This window comes from Leptosomus discolor, chromosome 1 (genome assembly GCF_034619465.1).
Source record: "Leptosomus discolor isolate bLepDis1 chromosome 1, bLepDis1.hap2, whole genome shotgun sequence".
In the NCBI taxonomy this organism is placed as follows: Eukaryota; Metazoa; Chordata; class Aves; order Leptosomiformes; family Leptosomidae; genus Leptosomus; species Leptosomus discolor.
The window spans coordinates 122,465,768-122,493,629 of record NC_141391.1 but is presented as its reverse complement, the minus strand read 5'-3'; positions in this window follow the sequence as shown (position 1 = coordinate 122,493,629).

Sequence of the window (27,862 nt, the reverse complement as noted above, 5' to 3'; positions counted from 1 at the left end):
CTATGTAGAAGGTTCCTCTCTGATGTCTTTTCCTCGCTGCACCTTTTCCCATCTCATCAGAGCTGAACAAATGTAGTAGTGGCTGAAGAAAGGGGGGAAGAGGGAAGTGTAGACACTTTCTGTTCTTCTTCCCCTTTTTAAGGCTATTCACTGTGGTGTGACCTCCATGGATCTTCCCTCCCCAGCAAGAAACACAGCAGCATGAAAACTGGCAAGCTTGCTCAGGTGCAATATCTTGAGCTCATGGGAAGAGTGGTCCAACTCCAGTGACAGAGAACATATGGATTTTCATGGATAGAGGACAGGTTCATATGAGTAACAAATGACCTGTGAGTCTATTCAGAAGAATCTCTGTGAGCAAAGAACAAACCCACAGGGACATCTCTGTGTTATAGCATTTCTTGAAGCGCCAGCATTACAAGACAGTGCATTGGCTGCCTCCTTAATCTCCTTTATAACCTAGAAGGTCTAGCTGCAACTTGTCTAACAATTATCAGAAAGCAAATACGCTTATATATATATATATTTATATATAAAAGAATATGGAAGCCAAAAGAACCTTCAAAGATTTGCTTTTATTTTAGGAGATTTAAACTAGGCCCCTATTCCTCAGGTGGTCCTTAGCTAGTAACAAGTTTCAGAAGTGCAGAAGCACAAATCCTGAAGGTGCTAGATACTGAATTGCTATAAACAGGTGCATATTTTTGAAAGGATAAAAATCACTACATTAATCTTAATGGAAAAAAGGAGAATCTTGCCAATCTGTCTAATGCTTTTAACCTTTATCAGATAACTTCTGTGGTTTATGGTACAATTACAGGAAAGGATTAATATTTATATAATTAAATAAGATTTATGATGTTCCTTTTGCATAGAATCAGCATATCAACCTCTTCTTCTTTTCAGACAGTGAATATATTAAAATTGTTAAGTAAAATCAGGCCTGCCTCTCCATTTTGCTAAAGATCATGTCTCTCCATTAAGAATGAGATTTGCCACTATTTACAAATGCCTCACTGTTCTCAGTTTAGCAGTCAGCTTTATCTGCAGGTTATTGCTCTGACTTTTAGTCTAGAAACTAGGCCTGTTCTGCTTAACTTCCCATAAAAAATGCTGTCAAAACACTTTCTGGATTCCGGGTTATATTACATCAGACTGGCTCCTGTCCTGATGTCCTCATCAATGCATTCTGTCATATTCTTCTGACAGTACTCCTTTTTAGTGAACCCATGCTGACAATTTCCCTTCGTAATGAGCCCATTTCTCAATCTCTTTATAAGAAAATTCCCAAGTTCCTCTCTGGGAGAGAAACAGGGTAACAAATCTCTCAATTTATATACTTACCTTACCATTAAAATGTTTCTAAGTCATCCCACTGCCTGTGTTTCCATACTAGACCATGAAGAAAGAGAGAGAGAAGTATGCAATGCAGTTGGCTAAGTATTTAAGGAGAAGAGATTACTTCCTTTTGTCGCATTGTAACACTCCTGTCTACGCGTGACTTTAATTTGGGCACCTTTGGCAAGGCTTGGAGATTTGAAAGCAGGACAATAGGCTTATGAGTACACAGTGATTACAATTACCTAACTTTTGCTAATACTGTCAGTAATGAGCTAAGATGAACATGCTGTTGAACTGAGTAGTGATATATTTACCACTCCCAGGACAGTCACACACCGAGTCTCAGATGGCCAGGCACTTGTCACATGGGGAAATGTCAGTCTCTGGAACTCCTTACAAATGGGCTGACGTTTGATCTTGCAGAGCTGCTGTTTCCTCCTTTGCTTCTTCCGTTAAGTTTTGGGTTTTTTTGTTTTAATCTTGATATCTTGACACGACTCTAGGTTTGTGTCTTTTTCTAAGTCTCTAATGCTTTGACTTTGCTTTAAACTTACTAGTGTTGACTTTGTTTCATCTCTTCCTAGAATCACAGAATGGTTTGGATTGGAAGTGACCTTAAAGATCACTTAATTCCAACCCCCCCGCCATGGGCAGGGACACCTTCCACTAGACCAGGTTGCTCAAAGCCCCATCCAGCCTGGCCTTGAACACTGCCAGGGAGGGGGCAGCCACAGCTTCTCTGGGCAACCTGTGCCAGTGTCTCACCAGCAAAAAATTTCTTCCTAACATCTAATCTAAATCTCCCCTCTTTCAGTTTGAAACTGTTACCCCTCATCCTATGACTACACCCCCTGATCAAGAGTCCCTCCCCACCTTTCCTGTAGGCCCCCTTTAAGTACTGGAAGGCCGCTGTAAGGTCTCCCCAGAGTCCTCTCTTCTCCAGGCTGAACAACCCCAACTCTCTCAGCCTGTCCTCACAGGGGGGATGCTCCAGCCCCCTGATCATCTTCATGGCCCACCTCTGGACCTGCTCAGGCAGATCCACACCTTTTTTTTGCTGGGGGCTCTAGAGCTGGATGCAGCACTGCAGATGGGGTTGAACCAGAGCAGAGTACAGGGGGAAAATCACCTCCCTTGACCTGCTGTCCACACTTCTTTTGATGCAGCCCAGGATGTGATTGGCTTTCTGGGCTGCAAATGCACTTTGCTGGCTCATGTTCAGTGTTTGATCCACCAGCACCCCCAAGTCCTTCTCCACAGGGCCGCTCTTGATCCACTCATTGCCCAGCCTGTGTCTGTGCTTGGGATTGCCCTGATCCAGGTGCAGCACCTTGCACTGGAACTTCATGAAGTTTGCACAGGCCCACCTCTCCAGACTGTCCAGGTCCCTCTGGATGGCCTCCCTTCCCTCCAGTGTGTTGACTGCACCACACAGCTCGGTGCTGTTGGCAAACTTGCACTCAATGCCACCATCCACGTCACCAACAAAGAAGTTAAACAGCACCAGTCCCAATACTGACCATTGATGAATGCCACTCATCGCTGGTCTTCACTAGGACATCAAGCTGTTCGCCGTAAGTCTGAGTGTGACTGTCTTTTGTTTCTGCTTTCTACCCTTATATGGCTTATGGCCTATGAGCTGTCTCTATTGAGAACTTTGGTGGTAGAATAGCTTTGATTTATTGCTAAAATTATTATTTTGGTAAAGTAGACCCTAGATCAGAATATGTCTATGTATTAGCTCATATGGAAGGGCTAGTGATGGAAAAGTAGTTCTGTCTTCTGCAGCCAGAGGCTGTAAGGAGAGGGTTTCAGAAAAGATAGTAACCTTAGGATGATCTTCCTGAAATATGGGCTTGGTTTGTCAAACTTATTATCCTGACCAGAGATATAGGTTGTAGTCAGTACCAATAGCTCAAATGAGTGATGTAAAAGGGGAAAGCAGGAAAGAAGGACCAAACAGAACTTTGAAATTTCTGGATGGAAGCTGGCTTTAAAATGCAAATCCTCATGAATATTTACTACAAAGACCAGCGTGACCACTTTTGACTTTTGTGTATTGCAATTATAATTGTGAACCGCAGTGTAAGAAAATCTCTCTCTGTAAGTCACAGAAAAGTTGCCTATGAGGTTCTCTTGCCAATTCTCTTCTCTGTTCTTCTGGACAGTCGAGACAGTCTTGCAGTCTCCTAAGGGGCAATGCAGCAGTCCCCAAGCAGATCTTCCAGGTTCTAAGGTGTTCCAGAATACCTGTTGCCTGGCCCTGCATATATTATTACGCATTAAAGTTACAGAAACAGTATGGGCGAAACCACATATATTAAATGGTTTACTACATGTACAGTGTATTCAGAAAATGATTACTTTAGACTGTATGTTACCAACAAAATTCAGTGATAGCTGAACAGGATTGAGGATCTTAAATCACTATTTTCTATTAAATAATCACATATTTCTTTACTCCATTTAGCTTTCTAAATTACACATTTCATTTTGGATTTGATGAAACTGGTATATTTCTTATTAGTTACAAATCCAAGAGCAGTCAGCACATTCTAAGTGAATATGCTGATTAAATAGGAAAGAATAACTGGGTCCTCCTACACAGACCAGAAAAGAGGAATGTTTTCTTGTAGTGAAAGCCCATTCAGCATCCCACAAACCATCTATGTGAATCGCCTGTATAGATGAATATTATGGTTCTTAGCGCAATAGGGGGTGTGTGGGGTGACTATAAAATCTTCAAGGTTTTAGAGTTGGAAACTTATCTGCCATTGTCTTTTATTTCAGTCTGTCATTTCTGCAATTTTAATTCTATTTATGCCTTTTAAAAAAAAACCCACAAAACCCTCTTTTCTTTTTGTTCTGGTTTTTGTTTTGGTTTGGTTTGGTTTTTTTTTACTTTATCCATCTCTTTCTACAGACAAGTCAGGAGATTGGCAGCTTTCCATGAAAAGCTATTCCTGCTTCTGCTGCTGCAAAACTCTGGTTCTGCTGCATAATAATTTTGTAAAAAGAAAACCTCAAAATATAATTTAAATGTATTGGCCAAGTATATCCAACAATTTACAGAAACTCAGTACAGTTCCCAGTGGTGTGACAACCAATAAATGCATTTAAAGTAGTTCCTTCCAAAGAAAGAAAAATCTGGGCTTATTTTAAAAATTGATGGAAGGTGGATGCTTCGGCTCCATTGCAGATCAGTGGGAACAAAACACCTATTTCCCTTGAGCATCTAAGTCCCTTGGCCTCCTTGAAAACCCCAGCCTGCATAGAAATTGCCTCTAAGACACTATTCAGGGATAACTCTGTTGAAGGTAAGGAGGCAGTCCTGTCTAAGATCTGTCTCCATATAAAGTAATGAGAGGCTTGAAATCTGTCCCCGAGCTCTGCTAATCTTGCTAGGATCAATTTGTTCAGATGTAAATGGCTGCCGTTCATCGGCAGTTTAATACTGAAGCCCCACAGTCCCTCTCATTAATAAGGATGCTCCAAGAAAACATGCTGTGCTTTTATTTGTACATCTTCATCTTCCTACTCATTATAAGTAACAGTTTTACTGAGTGTTTCAATGCCTAAGCATGTTGTTGTGGGTTTTTTTCCTTTCCAATCCATAGTTGTGGTTTAATATACCATTACAATTTAAAGCCCCTGTAAAGAAAAAGTGGTTCTTATCTGCTGCAGAAATGACTTTCATTAAGCACGTTCCGACAGTATATGGGAACGTGGAGGTACTCAACGAAAAGCTGTAAATTGTGGTGCTGTTAACTGCAAGCATACTAGATGGCACAGAAGCCTCAACAGCTTCAAGAATAATGAATCAAAATGATGGTTTTTTGCATTACAGCTGATTGCAAATAAAGGCAGCAGTGTTTTCAGATTGGCCCTTGTCTCCTGGTAAGCTTTGATCAGAGCTCTTGAGAAGGGTGAAGTCTGAGGGATGATAGGTCTCTTCCCCAAAGAGAGTGTGTCCCAAAGCTAGAAGAGACACATGCACCATGACAGCATACACCTGGCAGATTGCACCCTGATTTCCTAGGGATCGAGTGTAGTTTGTCACTTTCTGTTCCAAGCCAGTTGCTGTGGTATGGAGATCTTTGCTGACTTACACTCCTAGAGAAAGAAGTCAACAGATTTATGTTTACTATCAGTTGCGATGTTCCATTATGGAATTCAGCAGCAATCTAGTGACTGCAGAAGCACTATAGATTAGGAAGCTACTAGATGCTACAGTGAACCACCAGTGTGGTTGCTATCCAACAAAAGAAAGCCCATATGGCCTTGTTCTTTTACTTTCCTGTTTTTCTTCCTGCAGAATTGTCCTAAATAGGAGAGCAGCCCTCTCTGCAAAAGATTTAACAGCTCGCTGTTAGCAAATTGGACAGTATTCAGCCTAAGCATCCCGAATTCTCTTAGTTGCTTTCTCTTCTGTTTCCACCTTTGTGGAAATTACAGAGAGAGAGTTGCCATTTAGTTAATTTTGATAATACACAATATGATATGCATATTCATAAAAAGCACAGGAATATAAATCAAGGCAGAATCCAGCTTATCAGATTCTTTCACAGTCACTTGATTTCTGGGTCTTCTTACTTCACATGGAACAGTGACATTTCTCTGTGGTTTTGTCTTCCTAAATAGCCCAAGCAGCATGGAGTCTGTAAGGCATTTGAGAAAATTCATGATTGTTTGGAGAGCTGGTCACTTGTGACAGGCAAAATCCCTGCCAGCAGCAAAAGCAACAGTCAAATATCAACCAGAAGGTAAAAATAAAGCCATGAACATGGGTAGAGAGACAGTTAGATCAAGACTCATGTAGTGTCTCCAAGGCTCCATGACCAAATGTCCTGAGCAGAACTGCACAAGTTAATTAACCCCTGAGAATTTATTTTCTCTAAATTGAGTGTAAAAGCAGTTTCCTACTTCACAAAAGTGTTTGAGACTACATAATTATCAGGTAGTCTTTTGATTCATCTCCTCAAGCTGAAGGTGGCATAGGAGTGTGAAGCACTCTTGTAATTTAAAATGTAATCATCTGCAGCTTAAGGAATGCACTCAGTGGCCTACAGAGAGAGAAGAATCTAAATGAGGAACCCATTGAGGAGTCTTCTGATGCTAATAGGTAGCTGCTGAGGGAGTCAGGCAGTGGCACAGATTCCCAGTGATCTTCAGCTTCACACCAGAGGAGGATGTGAACCATTACTTTCCAAACATTAAGATGAATCATTTGAAAAAGCACACTTAAGTGACATATGTCCAGTCCCAATTATTATTTACAAGTATTGAAAAAGGCTTAGGCACGGCAGAGACAAATAATAATATATTTTTTCATAAATATATATGAATAGCTGTGTTTGTACTTGCGAAGCAATTGATTTTGAGGAAAAAGTACCAAATGCATCAAATAAATTACTGAACAAGTTAAGTGAAATTCACCAGCCAATGTCAGATATAAATTAGATGATGAACAGTTTTGACTATATCCTCTGCTGTGTGGTTTTCTAAGCACCAGCTTCCACATAACAGCACAGGGGTAATTTAACATAGTTATGTCCCCTTGATTCTACAGAAAAAGCAGTAGTCATTGGAGTTATTTTCAAGAAAAATCCCAGAGGTTAATAAGTATGCAATTGTTTTATACCCGTGGGCCTATTAACCTATCCTTTCTTGCAGGATTTATGCACAAAACTCAGTGGGAGTTTTCTGGAAAGATTTGCATGTCTAGTTCCCATTAGAGTTAATAGGAAGCGTGCATGTAAATCCCTTCTACACAGATAGGGAATAACCTTCCTTTGAAGACTCTAAAGAAAATTTCTAGTTCACTCTTACTCTAGTGTATTAAACCCAACAGATAGTCCAGAGATTTGTCCCATTCCTTATCTGTTGCACTAAAATCTTCTGCTCAGAAAACTGTCTTCCTAAGACAATTTTCTTCTTCCTCTTATCACTTATTCTTTCCTTCTGTATTCTTTCCTTCTCTCTTCTCTTTCATTACTAGAAGGACAGCTTAAGAATCTCCACCAATACAAGAAACAACATTGCTCTTTTCACCTCAGCAGTGTTATACTCTTTCAAGCCAGAAGAAAACCAAGGAAACACTCTGCTCAGCTTGGTTCTTAATGCAACAAGTAATAAAGCAGTGCAATTCCTTCCCAAAGGAGGCTGTGGTTGCAAGATGTGTGATACATAAGTTTCAAGGGGAGAGTGGACAAGTACTTGTTAGAGAAACTCATTGGGGGTCACGAGATAGACAAATGATGTGAGCATCAGGAAATCCCTGAACCGAACATGGGTGGCAGCTGGAAGGACACTCAGGAGAAATATTACAAATGGTTGCCCTCTTACTCTCCTTTGGCTGTTTACATATGGCCACTCTTGGAGAAGGGTTCTGCCTGTTTTATATGATGTTGGACATTCCAGTATTAGTCCATACCTTTATCTCACCATGTGCTGGCCCTGCACTTCAGAAGTCTAGTAGATTAAATCTTCAGGGCTGCGATACTGATGAGTAAGAGAAGGAACTGCCTGGCTTTTGCTGCACCTTGTGCCTGGGGGAAGGTATGTTGTACTGAGGGTCTCTCCAATACCCCTAACTTTCCCTGGTTAGTCTGAAGACTGAAGGAGAGATAGACAGTACCAGGCTGATCCTAGAAAATGAGGAGAGAGGTAAAAAGACTCGCCGAGGGATTTTGTAGGTGAGGAGGAGCAACAGAATAGGGGCTGACACAGTGAAAGCAACAGTGAAAACAAGGCGTTAATTAGCGTGTGTGCTTTTGCTATGTGTCAATGAGACTCAGCCCTGCAAATTGCTTCTGAGGAAGGAATGCCCAACAAAAATCAAAGACCAGGAGATTGCTGGAAAGTAGTGGTCTTCCTCTGATGGAGAGCTTGTCTCGAATCTCAAATACCATGTCCTGTCCAGCTGGTTGTTGCTGGTAATTTCTTAAGCAGCAAGCACAGCTGGAATACACCAGTTATAGTTCAAATTGACTCCACTGAGAAAAGAGAAATTTTCCTCAAGGCCTTTGGTGAAGCATATCAATGCTAGGGTTTCCATGCTACTTTTTTGGCAAAGGCAAGAGAAGACTTCCTTACGGGTTTCAACTATGGAGGTGAGATTTTTCCTTACTTGGTTCTTTCTGAGAATGGAACTGCTGGTTTACCTCCTGTTGCTGAACTGTGGTGCAAGGTTGCTGTGTGAAGCTGAACAGATGCTGTGTGGCATCCTAAATACACCGTATGTTCCAATGTTGAGTCTTAAATGTATAATTTGCAGAGCAATTTAAAAACCTCTTGTGACAAATGATTCAGCTCTTCAGAGCTCCTCTCTCTTGATCTGTGTTTGTATAGCAACTAGCATATAGTGCTCTAGTACGTATTTGGACATATTTGCGTGCAGTATGTGTTGTTCACACTTAACTTTTTTGATTTAGTTAACTTCTTTGTCAGTTTACAGCATAGTGCATGAATCCTTGAGATAGGGCTAGAGATTTCATTTAGAAATCTAGTGCAGTATAAGACTTGAGAATGTGTGTATGCTCGTTTTATTTTGTTATTAAGTGGTCAATGAAAATATCCCAGGTTGACTGTGAATCTTGTAGTGTGTACTTGTACCTTCCTCTTTCCCCAAAATCTCTGTCCCTCTATTTTCTTCAGAACAACATAAAAGAAAGACATGCTTTGATTTTTCTGTTCCTTATAGCATTGCAGAGGGAATGTGTGTCTCCTAAGGCAATGCTTAAGGTTGTTCCAGCAATTGCAGCTTTCAAAGGATTGCTGCCTTAGAAAGGAAACAGTTTGAAATTAGAAACAAAACCCAACTTCTTTTTATATCTTGGGCTCCAAAAATGGGTATGTAATTCATTGCACCTGTAGTCAATTATCCATTCAAAACAATTGCTATTTCACAGTGATTAGCTGATTTGCCAATATGAGAGGCAGCTGGGTTTTCCATGGCCAAGTAGTAAAGCACAAAGCAATGAAATCTTCTGAGCCCAGATTCTTCTCTTTTTAAAGCACACAGAGAAAAAATCTTTATGCTTCAAAATAAGACTTCCTTCTAAAATAAAAATAGCATTATCTCACGTTTTAAACAGGAAGTCAGGAGTGGTCATTTTGGAGGTTTTTTTTATGTAAGGTGACTGCAGTGGACAGACGTTCTCAGCCGAGACTGATTGCCTTACTCTTTCTAATGGACAATATTAAAATATTTGGGATACTGTGTGTCCTGAACTGCTGTGGCACAGCCACTTGGACCCTGGCTTCTGTAACTTTGTCATTGCTGCCTTGACAATCTTTATGTGTCCTTGCTGTGTTTTTCAAACCTTTGGATTTTTCTCCCAGCTACTGAGGCTGAATGTTTAGTTGTTGAAATATGAGGAACTCTGCCATCTCTTGTGTATTTTATACATCATATAAAATTTATGTTGAAAAAAATAGAAGTTTAGGGAAATAACGTGGCCCTATTTCCACCCTTAGTCATACTGATATGTAGCGGGACGAACTTCACTAAGTCAACGATATTACACAGAAGTAAAATAGGTGAAAATAACTTAGAAAGGAGAATATATAAGGGGCAGGCTATAGTGAGTTATTCACTTCTTTTTTAAGAGGTGTAGAGTAATTCAGTACAGATAAGTGTTTGATGGATTTACAGCTCATAAAAGTGGTTCTCCTCCATCTACCTCTTCTAGATTCATTCTCTGCATGGGATCCACTCTTATTAAAGCTGAGCAATGAGGTGAAAGGACAGTTAATGGAGGGAAAGTGGCTTCTTTCTCTGTTTGCTTTAACGCATTGGTGCAGTTGTAAGGGTGAATTGTACTTTTGAGAGAGATCTCCAGGAATAGTCACTACCTTCCAGGAAAAAGTAAAGCTTTAACCTCTCATATTTCTTAAGAATTTGATGATCATCAAATCAGATTAGCTGGGTATAATGGAAGATGACAACTCCATGGGAAGAGCCCTGTGTGCTGTTGGAGCAGGTGAGGCTGCAGTACTCTTTGGCTGTCAAGCTTGGAAGGAAAAAAATTGTTGTCTGATATTTAGGCCTCAGTTACCTGAGCTAATCATCATGTACTGTCTGAGACACCATAAGGTATCCAAGATGCCTGGATAGTGGATAGGACTAGCAGGTTTGATTCAAAAAAAAAGAAAAACCAGAGGATACCCGTATCTTTCTGTAGGAGCAGCTAGAGACCAGTGGGGATACCCTGTGACATGAACTGAATCAAGAACATGATATTCTGAAATCTCTTACATGCCTGAACAGTGAATTCCCAGTCAGATAGCTGATGAAAGATTGCAGCTGACCAAGCAGGCAAAAACAAGAGCTAATGTGATATCAGTCACATTAATTTCAGAACTCTTTGTCAAGAGATATTAAATTAAAAAGCAAGATCTAGGCATCAGTGGAGTACATAAACTTGAGTGTGAGATATGACTCAATACATGGTGTGTGACACCACATGAATACCTAAACCTACCTATTTTTCAGACCTGGTAATCAGGAGTGAATCTAGTTTTCTGTATTTGATTGAATTCTCCCCTGAGAATTTAGCTCCTATGCTTTTGAAATTTTGAAATTTTTGAATAGAATAAGTCACTAGCAATGGATAAACTTCAAAGTGCTAAAACTGAGCTCAACTTGCAGGTTTTTCTGAGGCTTATTGGAGCTTTGAAAATTAGTGTGGCAGTTTTGCAAGGACAAGATAAGAAAGGTCCTTCATGAGGAGCTGATTTCTTTCTAGAACTAAATATTTCAAGAGATCTTGTCTTTAAGATAATTCAGGTTTTTTTCTTCTCAAGAAATTGGAAGTATAGTGACATTAAAGCACAATAATGTAAAATGTAATTAAACTTAGTTTGAAAAAATACCATAGACTGGGGTTCAACTTTGGCTTCCATTTAGGGCAATATGGCTACTGTTCTTAGAACAATTCCCCTCTCTATGCAAATCATGCAGTAAGTCAGCTTTTAAGAAAAGCATTACAATACAAAAATATAAAAAAATAAGCATTGCAAGTTCTTAATGAGAAAGATGTAATCAACATTTGAATCTTGGCATGGTAGGGTCAGGGGGAGGAAAACTCTCGCTGCCATACAAAGCACAGGATTCTTGGTGCTCGAACAGTTCAAACACCAGGAAGCTGCATGTTCTAAACAGTAGAAATCTTCCATCAGTGCTGAGTCCTCACCACTAACAAAGATGACAAGCTTAAAAGGACATCTTTCTTTGTTTTTTTTCCTCCTCAACCACCTACTTGCTTGTTTCTCTGATCTACATCTGAAAGAAAAGCTTATTCAAAATCACTAAGATATGACAAGATAGCACCAGATCTATATCTGAGCCATTATATTCAGTGGCTGCATTTTCAGTCTCCTTATAAAGCAAACAAAGGAAAAATTGCACAAAAAGTTTTGCAGTGATTATAAGACAAAAACTTCCCACCTTTCATTTTCTATAACAAAACTGACAAGAACAATTTTAGTTTCTAAAAACCATGGTATAAGAGATGGCAGCCTCTTCTTTGAGATGTCCTTTCTACAACATGAAATTTGAACTACCGAACTGCTGCAGAGTTCAGTGTGTGTTGTCAATCTCAAGGATTCGTAATCTCAAATCAAGCTCAAAAATGGTCTTGAGTTAAAATACACATGCAGGCATGCACTCATACGTACACTGATCATATTATAGGAGCCACAAGTAGTGGGAACATATGAGAGATTTATTTGGCCTTGTAGTTTACAGAACTTTTAGAACCCATTCATTTCACAGGTTTAAACCTTTCTCATCAACTACAGAGGGTAGGGATTTTCTTTTGAAATAAAATAAAACCAGTGTTCTTATGTGATTTAAGCCGTAAGACTCAACCTCAATACAGTAAAAATGCCAAGAGCTGTGACAAAAGTTGTGAAGGCTGACAATCCCACATCTTCTGAGCAAAGCCAAAGCCCCATGTTTTAATGTGTTAGACTCTAATAATTACTGATAATAATTCAGGAAAGCTGCTTTACTAGAAGAACAGGAGATAGTAACAATGCAGTGAATCATCTTGCAAGATATTTTGCTACTCAGATGATGTTTACAAACATATATTTATACACATAAATATGTACTTACTAACTGTATATATACAGATGAGCACGATGATGCATCTAGATATATATGACATAACAGTAAGATGTCTTCTATTGAAGAAGTGTTTCCCTACTGACAAAAGCTGGTGAGTATATATTTCCTGGATGTAACCGAATCTAATTAATGGATGTCATAAGCAAGTGTTTCTCCTTCTCTTGAGCAAGGAGATCTAGAAGTCCTGTTTCAATTTTTTTCAAAGTCAAGATTTAAAATAAAGAATTGAGAAAGAAGGTGACAGTAACAAAAGGATGTTGGGTAAGGAGAATGAAGGGAATCTTATGTATGTGGCCCTTTGGAAGTACAGGAGACACTATTGCACGGTACAGTTCACAACAAATTTTGTAGAGGTTCTTGGATTCTACTAGAGCGAAAGAGTAATCCTGCTTTGAAAAGAAACTAAACGTATTTGCTCTTCCTCAAACCAAAATTCCTCCATCAACACCCATGAGGCATTTGAAGTCCTTTGTTCTGTGATTCCTGTCACAGCTGGGAACAGGGAAACACCTGTACCATTTTTGTTTGCATTCCCTTTCCTGTACCTTTCAGAAAATAAAGAGTAGGTTTTGTCTGCACAGGTATCTCAGGAAACTATTCTGTGGATGTCTTTCTTCAGTGGTAATGTGCAGTTCTCTCCCCCTGCTACCCAGAGCCAATACAGGAGAAAATCCTAGCTCCAATCATCCTCTCTTCCTACTAGATTACGTTTTCTTACTACAATAACTGGGCTTTGACCGCTTATCTACTTAAAATGCAGCTGCTGAGTTCTTCTCTTTTGCCTGTTGCTCTGATGCTCTGAGCTCCTTTTTCTTTTTCTTTTTCTTTTTTTTTTCCCTTCTCATTTCACTTGCTGTTGTACATTTTCCTATTCCTCACTGCACAATCTGTCTTACCTTGAAGGTCGTTCACAACACTCTCACCCTCCCTCCTTGTCTAGTCAAGTCTCTTATCTCGGTACATTAATTTAGCTTGCCTACAGTGAGTGAAAGTAATAAAAAATAATTGGTTATTTGCAATACTCCTAATCAAGTTTGTGTTCATGTGTCTTTCTCTTTAGAGCTATAAGGTAATAAAAACCAAGTTGCTCTCTGTGAAATGTATTGGAATCCATTGAATCCATCCCTAGATAAATATTATTCACAAAGATATTTAGTTTTCTTGCATTGAAAGTGTAGAAATGCTGGACTCTAACTACTCCAGGAATACTAGGATGTCTACCTACTAAAGAGGGGTTCCAATTTAGCTCTTGCTTATCTTAGAGCAGGGTTGTCTGAGCTCAGCACTTGTGGTTAAAAAGGACATTTAACAATATGAATAATAATACTTTTGTTTAGATTGGTGAAGCCATGACTACTATGAAACATTTACATTTTAATTTCCTGCATTTGTAACCATTTAAATTACAATCAGGGCACAGCAATAAGAATTACACTGTGTTCAGGTGCTGTCTTTCTAGACAAAGACTTCACTGTCCTTACAGAGCTGCATGGTCAAATTTGCCACCAAATTTTACACTAGAGTTTGTGGTCTTCTGCTGAATTATTCCAGCTGGAGAAGAAACTGGGGAATGAGCTAGTTGTCTTCATAGCAGAATTTCTGTTATATTGGGTAGACAATGTCTTTTTCTGTTTCTTTTTGAATGCATGTCTTTGACATACGAGGAATCTAAAAATCCCAAAGATGTGAATCTAGGCCACAGCACTGACTCTCAGTCAGCAACTTGGCATATATTTTCCACTTTTTCTGAAAGCCACACTAGTACCAGTCTAGGTGGTGTTAGGCTTTCTTCTCGGTCTCTTCTCTTTTTCATTTTTGCTCAATTTTCATCACTTCTCACACTTTCCTTCACACAAAATAATACTCTGAAATGCTCTCCATAATGTCAGTCCTTCGTTTTGTCCATCAGCCTTGCATTCACCTTTGAGTGGAAAATGTACCTAACTTCTCTCTTGTCCTAAATAAATACACCAGTTTCAACAAGGTTTAAGCCAGTCCATAACAGAAACTCAATGCCAGTGCTACACCATTTTTACATGCCTACAATATTTTGCAGTCCTAAAAATTTAAGTGTAAAATAATGGACATTTTCTATTGATCATAAACTCAGTGTTACAGCTCCAGACTCATATAACTTTATCCCTTCTTTTCCCTGCACCTCCCTTCATTAGCTTGGAGATTTCTCCTCAGCACACAGCAGTTATATAGAAGGGATTATTTTGCAATTGTAGTTGTACCTGAGTAATCTTCAAGCAAAAAAAAAAATCACTTTTTAAGCAATTTACAACTATTTTACTCTCCTATAAATCAAAATAGATGGGTAGATTTTAGTCTATTTTGATGAAAAAACAATCATTCTAGGACTAAGACCAAGCATGGAGAATTAATCTGTTGTTTTTCAGAAAAGTTAAACAAAATGAAAAGCAGAAAGAAGCCTTGAAATAATCTCATCTACAGAACAAAGCAAATTAATATCTTCCTGAGTCCTCTTTGAGCTATAGCTCTGTTTATGAAGGATGAAGCAAACCATAACATCTTACCTTTGGCCTTGTGTTGTTCTCTGTGCATTGTTGCTGACTTCTGAGAAGCTTCAGGTACGTTCTTGTTTAATTTCAGTATCAAGCCTCCTGTTCACTTCATTAGGAGGAGCTGTTCATCCTGGTTCTTTGATGAAGTGATTCCATGAGTTTTGTTGTGCTGAGCAGGAGCCAGACTTTCCAAATCATTCTTACTGGCACAAATAATTTTCTTGCTGAGTCCATTAGTATGTGCTATTGAACAAGTGATAAGGTAATACCATTTTGTCCCACAGTTGAAGCAAAGCCATACCGAAGATGACAACCAGTCGAGAAAATTCAATAGCACTGTGTGAAAATACAGATTCTGAAATTATGCTAAGTTAATGGACTTCACCATAATGTAGTTGGTTTTACAGACTAGCTTTGCACTGTGACCTAACCATGGTAAGATAATAAATTCTCCTTATTCACTTGGGCATTAACTAATTCTGGTCTGACCTCTTGAGAAACACTGCCACTCTGAAAGCTACCAAGTCCATTTTGTCCCTCACATCAGGTACTGAAGGAAAGAAAGGATGCACAGAGCTACGCCTAAGTAAACACAGACACAGCAGACAGATCTTGAGCTGTCTTTTCTGCCATTCATCCATATATAACAGGAGACTTTCCTAATCCTGCCACTGAAATCCTATTTGCACAATGTAATGTTTTCCTTTTATTTTAGGTATAAAGGACATAAACCTCAAGGTAGTGAAAACATTTACAGGGTTGGTTGTTTTTTTTTTAAATCCCAGGGAAAAAGAATATCAGAGTTAAGGTTTCCTTCTTTAAGCTATATTGTTAGTCATAAGAAAAATATGATGGCAACTTGTGATCTTTTGTAACTCTTGCTGTAACACCTTCAGAGAACAATGTAAAACAAGGATGCAGTGACATGACTTAAATTAGACCTCACTTTAGCAAGCTTCAAGAGGATATTTTATAGTAGCACAATTTCAGAAAGCAATACATTCCGTGGACTTTTTTATAATAAATCGCAATTTCTGTGGCTGGCAATTCCCAGTATCCTCTCTGCTATTATTTTAGCAGCAGTACATCTTTGAATAAAGTATTTCCTCCCTTAGAGTGCCTCAGATTCTTCTTGCAGTCTGGTCACAACCTGGACTTGAAAATGCAGGCCTCTGGATTACGGCAGGAAGTACAGCATCGCAAGTGGTTGTTCTCAGCTGCAGTCTGCTGTCAACATACTTTCTGTTGATTGGTATTAAAGTGGTCTTTATACAGCACATACAAACCAGAACAGTATAGTTTTTTCCAATACGGTTTTGGTACTGCTGAACCTACTATGCTTCCTTAATGCAAACAATTAGTGAGATGAGGAGGGGAAAAAAAACACATCCAAAATTCGAAACACATCTTTCTGTTACTTACGGACTTTCCGACTCGTGTTTAGCAAAGGGTAAGGCAGTAGCACAAGCACCGTATTTCCCCATGTCAGTCCTTTTGCTGAGTTACACATCCAGATTCAGGTCCCAAATGAGAGAAGGCTAACTTCTTATAACTTTTTATTGGTGGATGCAAATGACTTGGATTCAGCAAGTTATTTGAGCACGCAATTGGCCATTGAATTAAATGAGACTTACTCCCCCGCTTAAAACTAAACATGCCCTGCAGGCTGAACAGTCTAATACTGAGATATTAAAAATAGATTAGGGTACAGCAGTACAAAAGCTGAGACCATCCACCATCTGAAGTACAGAAGAAATTGAGGAGCAAAGGACAAATCTAGCATACGATATTTAATACCTTTAGGCATGATGGGATAATAAGTTATTGTTTTCTGAGACATTAAAGGAATGCATTGGTTTTAGAGATGTTCTTATTTCTAGTGAAATTTTAGTATTCACAGCAAATACAGACAGTCTCTTCCTATGGCTTGCAATGTGTTTGCTAGAAACAGCCATCTGCTTCTCCTGCTTTTTCCTAAGGCGAATAACTTCCTTGCATCTGGCCTGTATAATAGGACTTAGTGCCAGATCCAAGACCCAATGAAGTTAAATGATGTCTTTCCCTTAGTCAGGAAAAAAATCAGAATTGTATTGCTTTTGTAGCTAACATCTCCTGCTGCTTTTGCAGGCTTTTTTGTGAGTCTTATCCTATTCCACATAATGGGCAGATGTTGCTGCCCATATATCCTTATTTCCAGATTTATACACAGGAATTCTCTTACCTTGCTGGCATAAATGCTTAGTAATATCCGTTTTCCGAAGAGCTTTCAAAAACTCTTAATTGCCTTAGTCTTAGAGACAAAACTGCTTAGAAGAACCAAAAATTGAGAACCAGGTTATAACTTAAGGCTTTCTAGTTTTTCCAGTTTCTTTACTTATTTTCTATTCAGATAATGATTTCTATTTTCTTTCACCTTTAGATATTTCTGTTACTTTTTAGTTTATGCTATTAATTGCATCCTCTGCATCTTTTATCTGCTGCTCAGCTCCAGATGTACAGGAGCCTTGCACAGTCATTTATTCAATAGCGAACTTACCTTTTCTCTGCTGAGGACCTACATTTTGCACGTAATTTCAGACCACATGTAGGACAGAAATATTCCCTAGGGAGAAGAAGTTCCTACAATTTTCCTCTCTCGTAACACCTTCTGTGGGCAAGACCAGGTATCCATTTTAGTATAGTGGCAGATCTGTGACAGTGTTACATTTCTCCTTACTATTTTTATAGCAGTTGGTGAAAGATACAGATATGTGTGTCTTTCTTAACTGGGGGGGGGGGGAATTCTTATGTATCTAAGATACTGTTCTGTTCAGTTGATTGCAGAAGTAGGTGGGGAAATAAAATCAAAAAGTTATTGAAGTGTAACATAGTGCAGTATAATGCTGTTGCCAAGGAGAATACTCTGTGTACTTCTGTTGTGCACCTACTTGTATATATTCAACAATTAGTGAGTTTTGTGAAAACTTTACTGATTACAGATATGTTTTCTAAAAAAAGGATGGATGGTAGTAGAGTATGGAATGATTTCTGCAACGTAAATAAATGAAGATGATGCTTAAAAACCAGAAAACTGAGGGGAGCTGTGGCAAATGTTTATAGTATTGTGGGTGGCTGCAGGAAGGAGGAGTAAGTGACTGCTTACTCAAGGAGAGCAAATAGAACTGGCCTAAGGCAGGCTAAGGCAAACAGAGAAAGTCCTTCTCACAATGTGAAGTTGAGCTATCAAGCCCATATCTGTGGGATGTCAGGGATGCTGAAGCTTACATTGGTTCAAAAAGAAATTAGACTTATTTGTGGGCGAAAAATCTATTTGGGTTATTAAACACAAAGTCAGTGATCTCTAAAACAGAAATCTCTTCAGCCAAAAATTTTCCCTAAACTGAAGAAACAATACTGAAGTGTCATGACACATTTGAGCTGTTCTTGAAATATCTACTTACTGAAATATTTACTGATGCTCACTGATGAAGGCACAGTCCTGGACTCACAGAATGGTTTGGGTTGGAATGGAGCTCAAAGATCACGTAATTCCAACCCCCTGCCATGGGCAGGGACACCTTCCACTGACCAGGTTGCTCAAAGCCCCATCCAGCCTGGCCTTGAACACTGCCAGGGAGAGGGCAGCCACAGCTGTTCTGGGCAACTTGTTCTGATGTCTCACCAGTAAAGAATTTCTTCCTAATGTCTAATCTAAATCAACCCTCTTTCAGTTTGAAACGGTTTACCCCTCGTCTTATCGCTACCCTCCTTGATCAAGAGTCCCTCCCCACCTTTCCTGTAGGCTCCCTGTAAGCACTGGAAGGTTGCTGTAAGGTGTACCCGGAGCCTTCTCTTCTCTAAGCTATACAATTCCAACTCTTTCACCCTATCCTTATGGGGAGGTGCTCCAGACCCTAATCACCTAATCAAGCAGGTCCAAGTCTTTCTTATGCTGGGGGCCCCAGAGCTAAGCGCAGAACTGCAGGTGGGGTCTCATGACAGTGCAGTAGAGAGGGAGAATCCCCTCCCTCGACCTGCTGGCCATGCTTCTTTTGATGCAGCCCAGGATGCGATTGACTTTCTTGGCTGCAAGCGCACATTGCTGGCTCCTGATCAGTCTTTCACCCACCAACACCCCTAAGTCCTTCTCGGCAGGGCTGCTCTTAATCCGACCATTGCCCAGCCTGTATTTGTGCTTGGGATTGCCCAACCCATATGCAGGACCTTGCACTTGGCCTTGTTGAACTTCATGAGGTTCACACAGGCCTACCTACCCAGCCTATTCAGGTCCTTCTGGATGGCCTCCCTTCCCTCCAGCGTGTTGACTGCACCACACAGCTTGGTGTCGTTGGCAAACTGGCTGAAGGTGCACTTGATGCCACTGTCCGTGTTGCCAACAAAGAAGACAAACACCACCAGTCCTAATACCGACCCTTGAGAAACACCACTCATCACTCAGTCATTGAACTGCTGCTCGCAACGCTTTGAGTGTGATCATCCACCCAATTCCTTATCCACTGAGTGGTCCATCCATCAAATCCATATCTCCAACTTAGAGACAAGGATGTGGTGTGGACAGTGTCAAACGCTTTGCACAAGTGCAGGTAGATGATGTTGGGTTTTTTCCCCTATTCCACCATCGCTGTAACCCCATTGTAGAAGGCCACCAAATTTATGAGGCATGATTTGCCCTTAGTGAAGCTATATTTGCTGTCACAAATCACCTCCTTATTTTCCCTGTGCCCTAGCATATTTTCCAGGAGGATCCACTCCATGATCTTGCTGGGCACAGGAGGTGTGACTGACTGGCCTGTAGTTGCCCACATCTTCTTTTTTTCCCATTTTTAATAATTGGGGTTATGTTTCCTTTTTTCCAGTAGCAGGAACTTCACCTGCCATGACTTGGATAGCTGCTTAACCACTTCATCCACCAGTTCCCTCACGAACTGTGGATGCATCTCATCAGGTCCCATGGACTTGTGCACCCTTAGGTTCCTTAGATGGTCTCAAACTTCATCCTCTCCTACGGTGGATGGTTCTTCATTCTGCCAGCCCCTGCCTTTGCCTTTGGATCTTTAGTCTGGCCTGTTTCAGTTGTTTTTATGTTCTTAAATAAAACAGATGCTAAAAGTGTTAGCAGCTGCCTGTACTTGTGGCTTCCCTGATGCAGAATTTGTACCTTTAATGGGACACTGGGAAAGAACTACCTCAGACTCAGCTTTAAGCCACGTGATTTAACAAAGCAGGTAGAAGATGATAATTCAAAACATTATTGAGGATTTTAGAGGGTTTACAAATTATCAGTGAATTAGAAATGTGTAGAAAGAAAATAATCCAAAGGACTTGAAATCAGAAAAATCTTTTTCTGTGATATCTAGCTTATAAAATCAAGATCAGACTTCATAAAGCAATGCAATGCAGTGTTTCCTAAGCAGTGAGGATCCTGCATCTGGTTTTAGGACTGGAAACAAATGCTGCCATTGTATTATTTTGTTAGTCCTTGTCACTATTTGTCCTTTTTCTACAACCTTCTGATAACTTAGTATGTAATAAGTTTTCATTATCTAATGAAATCACCTGGAAATTGTTTATTGAATTCAGCAGATTTGTCCTTAAACGCTCTGATCATCTTTTCAAAGAGTCAGTGGCAATTTGTTGTCAGTCCACGTCTAATATACATCTCTGAATGTCCCTTGGGATTATCATTCTGTTCTTCGAGGCAATCTTCACTGGCAGAGAATGGAATTATTAGCATTTAAATGGTAGTTTGCTTTGATGTAAACAGTAATAAACATCCTCCACAAGAACATTCATTACAGCTTTTCTTCCTCGATACATGAATGTAACCTTAAAAGCTTCATAGCACCTTTACTTGTGCATTTGCTACCATTGTTTTTTTTCCTTTTAAATAGTGATTTATTACATTTGTGATACATATTCAAGGATGTACCTTTTTTGTTTGAGTTTCAAAACTACTGTGTGGATATTGATGTTAAATATGTATGTGTGTGTTGCTGCCTCCTGGATGGAAATTTTTGTTTCTGATTTTGGATAGTCTCACCAGTACAGCTAGAATTGATTATGTGTCTATTTGTTCAGGAGACTGTATCAACTCCGGTGCTCCGGTCTTAGAGCAGCTGTGTAATGCCATGGGATGTGAAATCAGACATCAGGGTGGTATCTGATATGAAAGGGTTTTTCAGTACACTGTGCTAGCAAATACACAGGATATGTTCCAAAATCGCTCCTCTCCTCGATTCAATTGCACTTTAGGTACTTCATGAACTCCTGATCATGCTTAATGTGTTTCTGAATGAAACAAATCCCTCTGTCCCCTGCACCAAAGCACTGCCCTCTGCTTATTCAAATCTCATCTCAAGGTGCTTTGATTTTGAAGAGCTCTTAATAACCCTTAAGTAGGGAAAGTATGTGAAGAATGGGACATTCTACATTTTGTGGAGAGTGCCAACTTGTGAAAGAATTACCCAGTGTTATAGGCATGAGGTGTCTTGCAGTAATGCTTACACCTTGACCTAGTCTGGACTGTGATTTCTACTTCTACCTTTGAGGATAAGTGGGATTTCCTCTAAAAGCACCAAGACAATAACTGTTTCCAGAAAAACAGGCTTTTAAAAAGAGGATCTCACTACAGTAACCAGTACTGCAGGGTCCAGCCAGCATCAAGGCCCTCCAGCTCTGTAACCTCTCCTAGTGATCTCTAGAGACCATTTAGTGATCCATTTTTCTTTTTTTCCCCATGTGTACTGGATGACAGATTTCTACCTTCCATGCTATCACCCTGGAAAGTCCTTCTGAAAGTATGCGCAGTTGTTGTGTCACTCGCTGCAGACATTGCTTAGATGTTTCACATTTCATAGTGTGAAACTTGTCAGAGACTCTTGGGTACGAGGCTGTGCAGGAGCTGGTAATTAAAGAAAGGGAGTGGGAAGGGTCCCCTAGTTCCTTGTTAACCTGCTCGGGACGCCCTTGAACATTCACTTGCCTTTCTGCCCTACCAGGCTGGTCTTGCTTCATATGTCTGAAACTTCTTACAGTTAAAGTGGGAGGCTCGTAACACAAATTACTAACTTCGTAGAATAAACACAGAAAAGCATTAGTAATGATCACTTTTTTAGTCCTTTTGTTGAGTATTACTACAAAGCAAAACATATCGTATGGATATGCTTCCATGTCTTGTTATGGTTTCAAAGAGTGCTTGCTTCTCCCTCTGCATCTAATATTTTTATTTCAACCACCTGTATTTTGAAATAGGCAAAAAAAGGCCTGAACTCTCCTTCCTACTGTTTTCTTGCTTAAAATATTTATCTTCGGTATTTCCCTTCATTCCAGCAAAACATCGGAGTTTTCCAATCTGGAAAGGTCTTATAAGAAAGCATTTTCATATAGAAAACACATTGATGACAGTATTTTATGTAACTGAATCAACTGATGTGAGTGAACAGGCCATAGTTTTAAAAAAACTTTTTAAAGTTTAAATTACCAGAACTGCCTTTGTAAATATGTCAGGAGTGGAAAGGGATAAGGGATATGAAAGTGTGATGAAGGCACAGAGCTTGGAATAAAAAAGAAAAAGATATTTCTTATGCTAAAAATTGTATTGCATTCTGTATTCAGTATTACATAATAGATATTTGGGGTCACAGCATCACAGAATGTCCTGACTTGGAAGTGAGCCACAAGGATCAAGTCCACAAGTCCAGCTCCCGACTCCACACAGGGCAACCTATAAACCTTTTATCTAAGTGTGTTTTCCAAACACTTCTTGAATACCAAGCAGCTTGGGGCCTTGACTACTTCCCTGGGGAGCTTATTCCAGTGCTTGACCAGCCTTCCCAGTGAAGAACTTTTTCCTAATATCCCATCCTATTTCCATCCTAATTCCCCTGATGCAGCTTTAAGCCACTTCCTCACATTGTATCACCGGACACCAGAGAGAAGAGATGAGAACCTCCCTCTCTGTTCCTCCTCCCGAGGAAGCAGTAGACAGTGAGGACATCATCCCTCAGTCTTCTGTATGCTGAGCAAACCTGTTATCTTCTAGATACTAGGGTCAGATTCATTTGTGCTGTAACTTTATTAGTTTCAAAAGCTTAAAACAAGGATGTATTTGGCCCTTTGTATTTAGTATTTTACTAACCAATATACAATAAAAATCTTGTTTGGGTTTTTTTTTTCAATTAAATGGATAAACAATATTAATACTATGAAATAAATTTGCATATGTATAGCACCTCTCATTGACAAAGGTTCTCAAAGTGATTTGGTGATAGTTATATAAATTTCTAATTAAGAATTCTTTTTCTGATTATTTCTGCTTAAATGTGTGTCTTTTTAATCACCAGAACTTCAGGCTATGGTATATTATCAGTGTCATATTCCAATCTACAGCCTTACAAATTACGAACTAGATTAGTAACCTCCTACTGTGCTAGCTGAATCCTTACTCGAATGGGTAATCCCACTGAATTCAATGAAACTACTTATGTAATTGTTCAGTAGTGTATTAAAATATTGTATAGCTTAGAACTATGCACATTTGAGGCAATGCCATCTTCATAAATTTAGTAAACCATAATGTAATCCCACCAGACTAATATTAGCGCACTTTTCATCTGGAATCTAACAGAAAAGTTAAATCCTGAAAAGGGGAAAATCCTTCTCAGAAATGTGTGTCAGTCCTCATGTTCTGTTAGTTGTTATTGGGCAATGTTGAGGGTGGCAGAAGTGGTGTTTCTGACTCAGTGCACAGAAACATGAGCTATTTTACAGACTCTCTTGTCCTCAAATAAGGAGCCCCAAATCTGCTGTAAACTATTGTTACAAAGTGTCATCATGTATTACAATTTGTGTGTACATATTTCTAGTTTGCAGATGTAGATGAAGGAGTTAGATACTTAATCCACTTCTGTGAAAGTTTCTCTTTAAGATTTCCGCATGGATCTAAAGCATGAGAGAGGCAGTTCCACCAGCAATATATGGATGAACAAGAGCCTTCCTTGCTCCCCATCAGCTAGAACAACTGCTTGTAGAAAAGGAGTGCTAAAACCTAAATGGGATTGCAAAATTGTCAGTAGCTCATTAAAATGGAAGCACAAAATGTTACTTTTGGCTTTCAGTAACAGTGTTTTAGAACCAAAATTCAAATTTACCTTTGCACTTGAAACATTCTGCATGTTTTAATCTTTATAAAGTTCTTCATTGTGTCCAGAAGAAAAATTAGTACCTCACCACAAAGGCACTGTAGCTGGAAAGAATCTGTTATTTGCATCATCTATGGGTATTGCTGTCACCTTTCAGAGCTTTTCATCACTTTTCATCACTTTTCTCCTTGATCAATCAGCTCTGCATTTTCAGATAGCAATTTCACTTTTGCCTCATCCCACCCACTGGAGAGCTGTTATGGAGCCCGTCATCCATAGGGCCACCTTTACAAACAGATTGCATTCTGACTTCAAACACCCTGATCTCCACACGCCTGCTTTATGTACTGTCTCTCCTGGAGCCAATTTAATCTCATATTCACATGCCTCATGTTTGCCGAATTGTGCAAAACTTCTGGATCTGCCATCAGGGCAGCATGTCATAGGTTTGTTTTGAGAAAATTGCATGGAGTAGGAAATAGCTTTTACACTGGCACTCTTCCACATGTCCTACAAGCCTAATCATTGTTAGGGCTGTGCCTCGGTAATGAATACCAAAGGAACAGGCGTTGCTGTGTATAGGATCTTGTTCCAAATCAAAATCAGCAAGAATATTTGTGAGGTGTCTTCCTATACTAGACATGTGGAAATGAGAGGGTCTGAGTGACCGCAATGGAGAGACTCTCTCTTCCAAACAAATAAAGGAAAGTGGGGGTGGAAGAAAAGGTAAAAGGGGATTAGTATATTTAAAACCTTTATGAACCGAAGCAGTGACTGCCAATACTGCTTCTCCATTTGATTTTAGCTTATCATACAAACCAAAACATTAGGTCCTACCATCTCCAAGTCCAGCTTAGAGAAGGCCAACCCCTCCTTTTCTTCAGGTAAATTCCTCTTTTCTTCAAGTACTAGCTCTGCACCACTTCTCTCTCCTGAGGCAGGCTGCAGAAACTAGAAGCCCCTTTATGCCTTTAATATGCAGGTGAGGTACTATACAGAGGCATCAAATTACTAATGCAGAGCTAAGAACAAGATATGATTCATTCATTCTTAGTCTTTCTAGTCCTGTGCAACTATCTGATCAAGGTGATATTCAAGGAGGATAATTTTACAATATAACAATAAATTTTATGTATTTTTTTTTCAAACATTTTGTATTTTAATGTTGATGCTAATTTTTGCAAGAGAAAGTACGTGTACTTTGAAAAATGAAGTGTTGAAGCAAATCATTCACCAAGTCTCCTTCATCTCTCACAAGCATCAGAGTAACTGTCAAAGTTTCCAAGGTTGGAAACCAGTTTGATTTCTGGCATCTTGTACATTATATAAGCACAGCAAATTGGACACACTGCAGAGACCCCTAAGCTAGTACCCAAAGAGCTGGCTCCAAAATCCGGAGCAGATCTCACCTGATGGGTGCGTGTCTCCATTTGATGCTGCCCCTGAACTAACTGCCTCTTCTGCGAAGCAGTGATACTAGGCTAAGATGGCTGTAACACTCCTGGCATTTTTTTTGGCACAGTGCCTCATTGTACTTCATAGACATATTGGCTGTTCTGAAGATAACTGTGGGTATCAGTATGCAATCCATCACATCATTGGGTACACCCTAAAAGCACAAAAATGTCTTTCTTCCGCAAAAAGCTTCAAGTTTTGGCATGGAGCTTGTGGAAACCAAAACCACACTACTGAAGGCGAGAGATCTTATGGGGGAGCAATATTTAACTACCTTTTTGAAGTTTAAGGAGTTTCTTACTGGAAAGCATGTTGCATGAGAGCATGATTAAAGGACACAGTCTTTCAAAGAAAAGGCAGAGACTAATGAGTCAAAATGATGGATTACACAGGCAAGGACAAGATGCATTTGCCTGGTGTTACACAGCAATTGCATGGGGGAGCTGTGAGCACTGGAATAAGATAAACTCAACAGGTCTTTTTTTTAATTACTATAGGCATGAATAAGTAAAAAGCATGAAGTAGAGAAGTGCAAAAATTGCAACAGGAGTGTCAGGAGTATACTTGGATATCAAAGTTCCCTGGTCTGTGCTTATTCCATTTTACCGTTTGGACTAAATCTACAGTTCATTTTTTGGCAGTTGTAAACATTAATTGAAATTCCAGTTTAGAGACAGCTATACTGTTTTTATGACGTCCTGGAGAAGTTTATGACAGAGTTAACTCTCAAGCTAGGGAGGTGGGAAGAGGTGCTGGGTTAAGTATATCATTGCACATGAGCTGTGCAGCTGCACAAAGCCTATACTGGTCAATCATAATAGTTCTGATGTGCTTTTATAAAAAAAAAAAAAAAAAAAAAGAAAGGAAGAAAAAAGGTAATATTTTGAATTGGCAAAAGGTCCTCTTAAATAGCAGCCTTTAAACAATTTGCTTTGATTGGTTTGTATCTGTAGAAGACCAGATTAAAAAAAATTGGGATTTTGGTACGTGCTTTTCTCTTTTCTACTTCTGACGAGAAAACACTCGTATTAACTGGGTAAGAAGTGTATGGCAGGCAGGATTTTTGTTTCCACAATAAACAATCCAAGAGGAACCATGAATCAATTGCAGAACTGAAGCGAACTTTGACTCCAGGGAATTCTGAATGGCATGGGCCTGGATGCAAAATGTTCAGAGGAAATTGAACTGGTAGTAGTAAACCAGATATAACTGTGGGTTACTGCTGACATGGAATATGCATCTGAATCGGTACAAATTATTACAATTAAGGCTGGTTATGGGTGTTGAAGGATCGCACTGGAACAGTCAGGAACCAGATCAAAGATATTCTACAGCATCTGAGCAGTGGTCAAAATGATTTTTTTAAAAAAAATATTTGTCTCTAAAAATCCGTATATTCTATTTATGGTTTTAATTTTTATTTGTCCCTAGTTAAAGACCTTGTTTCTTTCTTTTTTTCCATTCTTAAACTAGTTTAATTTTGTTATGCTTAATGGAATTACAATCCTTTTTACTCCATACATTTTTCAGAAGATGCATGCATTTTCATACTAATAGCCTGTGTGCTGCTAAATAATCCATGCCACGCATAGTACAGTTAATCTTTCCCTGTTTCTGACAGAATTAATGGTAAGAACCATTTTGCTACAGTTGAGTATAATTTCCTATCTGGGGATATAATCAATGTCTGACAAGATATTAAGCAAATATTGAATACTGCATTGAGAATGAAGGCTTCTAAACAGTTCCTAAATTTACATAAAATATATTAATTAATTGATTTTCTGGTAACAATGCAACACTCCCAGCTCTGTTCAGTGTAAAAGTTTCCAGTCTGGTAGCATCTTGGAAAAGGCATTGTAGGAACTCTCAAAAACAGACAAACTTTTCCAAGACCCTCATCAGTCAACTGCAGCAAACTGGATCAGAGAGCAGGAGCTCTCCCTGCCTTCATGGTCGTTCCTGCCAGGCATCTGGCTTTTCAGCCTGAGCTGGCAAGGAGAAGAAGCAGGGTGGAATCTTGAAAAATATTTTATAATCCTCAGGGATTTCAGAGTCAGGACCAGGAAACATGTTAAGCTCCCTTCCATCTCAGGACAAGGCGTGCAAGCCATATGAAAGCAAGGAGAGCAATGCCAGTAGAGCCTCTGAGTATTTTGCTGGGATACGGCTTTGCAGGTTTCATTGGTGTTATGGTGTAGCCACACAACTATGTCCCTACAGCCCATTTTAGAATGTAGGAGCATCTGGGGAAATGATCAAAA